The 6,035-nt window shown below is 40.8% G+C and overlaps 1 long non-coding RNA gene across 1 annotated transcript; it reads left to right on the top strand.

The window, feature by feature from the left end:
- The first annotated feature begins 3,375 nt into the window (after positions 1–3,375).
- Positions 3,376–4,191, top strand: LOC123729131 (uncharacterized). The gene is made up of 2 exons (XR_006760865.1): positions 3,376–3,839; positions 4,140–4,191. It is a non-coding gene; the product is annotated as an uncharacterized lncRNA (long non-coding RNA).
- Positions 4,192–6,035: the final 1,844 nt, after the last annotated feature.

Below are 6,035 nucleotides of genomic sequence, written 5' to 3' on the forward strand. Positions count from 1 at the left end.
TGGTAGATGACACTGGGGAGTTTTTGCTGTTAGATGAGTTCAAGTTCAGGTTAATATTACTCAGAGAATATATGAAGGTTTGCAAAGCAATTCCACTTTCTTTACTTGGACTTAAGAACACTTTGTTATCTGAGGTTCTCTCTTTTCCAAGTTTACAAATTAATGACTTGTCTGTGGATAAAAAAATGCAACAATAAGTGGATACTATTGGCAGTTAATGAAGTCATTATAATTCAATATATTGCTATGGAAGTGACCAACCCATGCTATGGTCAAAAGCGACTACCTTTTACCTTACTTGTCCAGCTATCCCAAAAGTTAAAGAAACTCAATTTTTTTAATATTCTCTTTTATGTACCCTGCTAATGATTTCTTGCACAAAAGATTCTATTTTGATAAAATGCCTTTTTTCCTCTGATTCCGAATCCTTAGAGCATTAATTTTTTTTCATGCCGCCATTCTAGTAAACTATGGATTGAAATTCATGGATGGCTGTGTATAAAATCTCCAGACTTGACTTCTAATAATTTTTCCAACTTTTTAAGTTTCACAAGTTTGAGGGATTTATAAAATTGTAACAGTTCAATGAAAAAAACCTACAAAATCATTTTTCCACTCCATTTACATTTGTGAATATAATATTTTGCCAAGAGAATAATAATGTTAATGAAATAGTTATGATCGGAATTACAAGGATAAGCATAATGCTACGAATCCCTTTGGCCCTGCAGTCTAGGGGGGATGGAAACGAGACCCGTAATATAACTCATGCAAATTATAATAGTGATAAAGGAACAGTGTGAACAAAAAAACATAGACAACTTAAATCTACCGTCAAACACTATAGGTTTATTGTTTTAACCTCTTACATCTAGACGTTCCGCTAGCGGAACACCTGCTCCAATATCCAATGATAGGGGTGGCGCGAATTACAAATTCCTCAAAAATACAAAAAATGGAAGTTTTCAAACATATGACTATTTCACAGCATTTTAAATACAAGACTCTCCTTTATCGAACCACACTGTCCGATTTCAAAAAGGCTTTACAGCGAAAGCAAAACATTAGATTATGTCAGCAGAGTACCCAGCCAGAAATAATCAGACACCCATTTTTCAAGCTAGCATATAATGTCACAAAAAACAAAACCACAGCTAAATGCAGCACTAACCTTTTGATGATCTTCATCAGATGACAACCCTAGGACATTATGTTATACAATACATGCATGTTTTGTTCAATCAAGTTCATATCAAAAACCAGCTTTTTACATTAGCATGTGACGTTCAGAACTAGCATTCCCACCGAACACTTCCGGTGAATTTACTAAATTACTCACGATAAACGTTCACAAAAAACATAATTATTTTGAAGAATTATAGATACAGAACTCCTTTGTGCAATCGAGGTGTCCGATTTTAAAATAGTTTTTCGGTGAAAGCACATTTTGCAATATTCTGAGTACATAGCCTGGCATCACAGGGCTAGCTATTTAGACACCCAGCAAGTTTAGCCTTCACCAAACTCCGATTTACTATTAGAAAAGTTTGATTACCTTTGGTGTTCTTCGTCAGAATGCACTCCCAGGACTGCTACTTCAATAACAAATGTTGGTTTGGTTCAAAATAATCCATTGTTATATCCAAATAGCGGCGTTTTGTTCGTGCGTTCAAGACACTATCCAAGGGTGACGAAGGGTCACGCGCACGACGCATTTCGTGACAAAAAAATTCTAAATGTTCCATTACCGTACTTCGAAGCATGTCAACCGCTGTTTAAAATCAATTTTGATGCCATTTTTCTCGTAAAAAAGCGATAATATTCCGACCGGGAGTGGTGGTTTTCGTTCAAAGATAAAACATGGAGTCAACTCGTGCACGAGCCTGAGTCTCACAGTACTGTGACCAGCCACTATCCAAACGCGCTAATGTTTTTCAGCCAGAGCCTGCAAAGCCACGATTCAGCTTTTTGCCGCCTTCTGAGAGCCCATGGGAGCCGTAGGAAGTGTCACGTAACAGCAGAGATCCCCTGTATTGGATAGAGATAATCAAGAAGGGCAAGAAATTGTCAGACAGGGCACTTCCTGCATGGAATCTTCTCAGGTTTTGGCCTGCCAAATGAGTTCTGTTATACTCACAGACACCATTCAAACAGTTTTAGAAACTTTGGAGTGTTTTCTATCCAAAGCTAATAATTATATGCATATTCTAGTTTCTGGGCAGGAGTAATAATCAGATTAAATCGGGTACGTTTTTTTATCCGGCCGTGAAAATACTGCCCCCTAGCCATAACAGGCTAAACACACGGTAAAGGTGTGAGAAAAGGGGCTGACCTGGACCCAAGGAAAGAAACAATAAGCCAAAAACACCCCTAAGCTAGTCTAGCCTACTTCAATAACAGCTAGCTAACTAACCAAAAATACAGTGGGTGGTCCACCCAGTTCTAACTAGTGTATTTAGACAAGGTTTACCTACAGGTAATGTATGCCCATGGGCGACTTGTCTTGGTGCCCCATTTTCCCACCATCAAACAAACAGTCAAACAAAACTCACAGGATAACCGGACAAATGTGACATGTAGTTGCAAAACAAACGAGAGATCAATACAGAATGAGAGCGAGGTTGAGAGAGAACGATTGATCTGGGGAGAAAACAACTGACTGGGTTTTTTAAACCAAGGGAAAGGGGCTGTGATTGGGTAAATGAAAAGGTGCAGGTGTCTGATTAGCGACTGATTGGGGAATGATGATTGTCACCTGTGAGGAGAGAAGGAGAGAAAAGAAATACACATTCAGGATACACACACAGGATACCTGTATCCGTAACAAATGGCATTATGCTTATGTGTGCGTAGAGTCCAGTGTGTGTGAAAAGAGTCCGTGCAAGAGAGTTAGTGCAAAAAAGTGTCACTGCAGGTAGTCCATTTAGCCATTTGATTAGCGACTGCAGTCTTGCAGGGAGCTCGGCCCCAGTGATGTATTGGGCCGTAGGCACTACCCTCTCTAGTGCCTTGCGGTCGGATGCCAAGCAGTTGCCGTACCAAGCAGTGATGCAGCCATTCAAGATGCTCTCGATGGTGCAGCTGTAGAACTTTTTGAGGATCTGAGGGCCAATGCAAAATCTTTCCAGCCTCCTGAGGGGAAAGAGGCATTGTCGTGCCCTCTTCATGACTGTGTTGGTGTGTTTGGACCATGATCCTTTGTGATATGGAGACCAAGGAACTTGAAGCTCTCGACCCGCTTAACTACAGCCCCATCCATTTCCTGTAGTCCACAATCAATTCCTTGTCTCACTGACGTTGAATCTGTCTGTCAGTGGCATTCCTCTGTTTGGACCAGAGCCCTTGAGAGCCTGTGTGTGTAGTGTGTGTGCGTGCATGTGTGTGTGCTTGCAAGCGTGTGTTAGCCCGTGTGCATCTATTTCTATTCTCTTGTTTAGCAAACCTGTAGGCTGTCCTCACTGCCAGACAGGCTGATATGCTCTAGCTGCCAGCTCCACCGTCTTCTGTCCAGATGCCCTGTTTAAATCAATTACCCTCTCTGTCTGCTTTATCCCAGTCATTAGGCATCTCTCTGTCCTCACATATCTTCTTCTTCCAGTCTCTAATCTCATAGTGACGTATATCCTGTGTTGTATTTTGCTCAGGGGCTTGGGAGACGACCACCCGGTCGCCATATCCTGAGGTGACAGTGAGGTCCTCGCGGGTGGACAACACCCCCTTGGCAGTGTCAGTTTTGGAGGAGTTACCTGGGAGTGTCCCTGACCTGAGGGAGGAGGCCAAGCACCACCAGCCATGCCCGGTTGTACACAGCACACACCTGGACCAGGAGCTGGACACAGGTCAGCACAAGCAGAAACCCTGTCATGACACCATAAACCGTAAAACTTTAGGCATAACTGTGTCAGAGTAAATATTGTTCCAAATCCATGATAACCCTAACCGCTAAATAACTTTAAACTTGAATAACAGTCTTCAACAATAACCATGAATCCTACCAAAACACAGGCCCTAAGACATGTAGGCTAAATGTACTATGTTTAATCATAGAATGCAGCAAGCTTGTATACTGACTCCTAACCTTTCAGATAACTAATTATTTACCCTGATTCATAACATAATTTCTGTCTCTCCACAAAAAGGTGTTTCTGGGAAGAGAGTTACAACATGAGGTCATAACCACTCTTCTTCGGAGTAAAAGAGGCAGGAAGAGAGAAGGGGCGGGCGGGAATGAAAGACAGAATGAAGAAAGTATTCAAAGGCGACCATCTCAAGCAATGAACTGTGTTGCTGGTCTTTAGCCATGTTGCTGATATCGTTTCCTAAATCGTGATAATAACGGACTAACCTTTACATAAATACTGCATAGAAATAGAAAATATATTGTGGAAAACATACACCTTTAAACATATATGTTCTGTAGATGTGCATCATAATAACAAAACATAAGTGCATCTGTGTAACTATACAAAGTGTTAAACTATTATTATGAGAGCAACGTGGTCTCAGAGCATTTCATATTATTCTGTACGTAAATCCGAGACGCTCCGTTTAGTATGATATTTAAAGTTTCGTATGGTATGTGTTAATTTGTGGATGTCCATAATCCATTTCGTACAATATGTTACAAATTGCAATTTGTACAATATGTTACAAATTACAATATGTTACAAATTGCAATTTGTACAATATGTTACGAATTTGCAATTTGTACAATATGTTACGAATTTGCAATTGATTGACTTGTTACAAATTCCAATTTGTTGTGGCTAATGTTAGCTGGGTGGCTAGGTTGCTAATGCTAACTTTAAGGTTAGGCTTAAGGTTAGGAGTTAGGTTAAAGGGTTAAGGCTTGGGTTAGGGTTAGGAGAAGGGTTAAGGTTAGTATTTGGGGAAGGGTTAGCCAACATGTTAAGTAGTTGCATAGTAGCTAAAAAGTAGTAAGTAGGTGCAAAGTTGCTAATTAGCTAAAATGTTAAAGTTGTTTGTGATGACATTCGAACATACAACCTTTGGGCTGCTAGATGTTTGCATTATCTGCCCACCCATTCACCCCGTGTTATACGCCCACACAGCCACCCCGACCAACCACCCTTCTTTAGTTTTTGCCCTAAGTAACCTTCTATCTTATGTAACCAAACCAAACGTAACATAACATACTCATTTGAGTGTCTCTGATTTACATTTAATATGTTACACCTAGTCTATGAGACCAGTCTGATCAGAGCCATGTAAACCGTGTTTTAAACTAAATTAATAAAAGATAAACTTGACTTAAAACAATGCTGTAGTGTGTGCCTCCTGTGTGTGTGTGCGTGCGTAAAAATATCCAGGCCAGCACAGTACAAATCAGTTCGGCCCTATGTTTGTTCGACCATGATAAAATTGCAGTTCTCAACAGACAAATATTGGCCATATATCTCTAACCTTCAGCCATGACCTCAATCTGATCCGCAACCATTTTTTACTTTTTAAGTGGTGGTTGAACACAAAGCATTGTGGTTGAAGAGGTGGGCTGCATTTCGACGCTGGATTGGAGCAGACCACAGAAAAGAGCCTGGAGGCGGGTCCGTGGAGCAAGGTGCTGTATACAGACAGGGGAGAAGGATGGGAGATTCAGATTTTTGTCTGGATGGCAGAGAGTTCAAGCAGGGTGGTTGGTAAATAAATCAGGTTGCCGAAAACATCGGACGCCGATTCGGTCACGAAGCCTCAGCCTAAATAAAATGACTGAAACAGAAATTGTTTAATTGTTAAGCACAATATTTGCTGCTGAACTTCCTGCTTTTCCTTCCTTGCATGGGTACACTCAATATGGCAGCAGGTTCGCCCATCACAGAATATGACTTGAATGGAAATGTCCATTCGAGTCACTCTATATGGGAGTGGCAAAGGGAGTGTGTTAGTATTGGACAGAAGAGAGAGATTGGTATGTTTGGGCGATTCAGTGCAAAGATAATTAGGGAGCGTGTGGGTGAAAATTAAACTATGACATTATCTAGAATTCTTTGGAAAGGCTTGACTTAGGGTCAGGAAGC

The sequence above is a fragment of the Salmo salar genome, chromosome ssa20 (assembly GCF_905237065.1).
Source record: "Salmo salar chromosome ssa20, Ssal_v3.1, whole genome shotgun sequence".
NCBI classification, from domain to species: domain Eukaryota; kingdom Metazoa; phylum Chordata; class Actinopteri; order Salmoniformes; family Salmonidae; genus Salmo; species Salmo salar.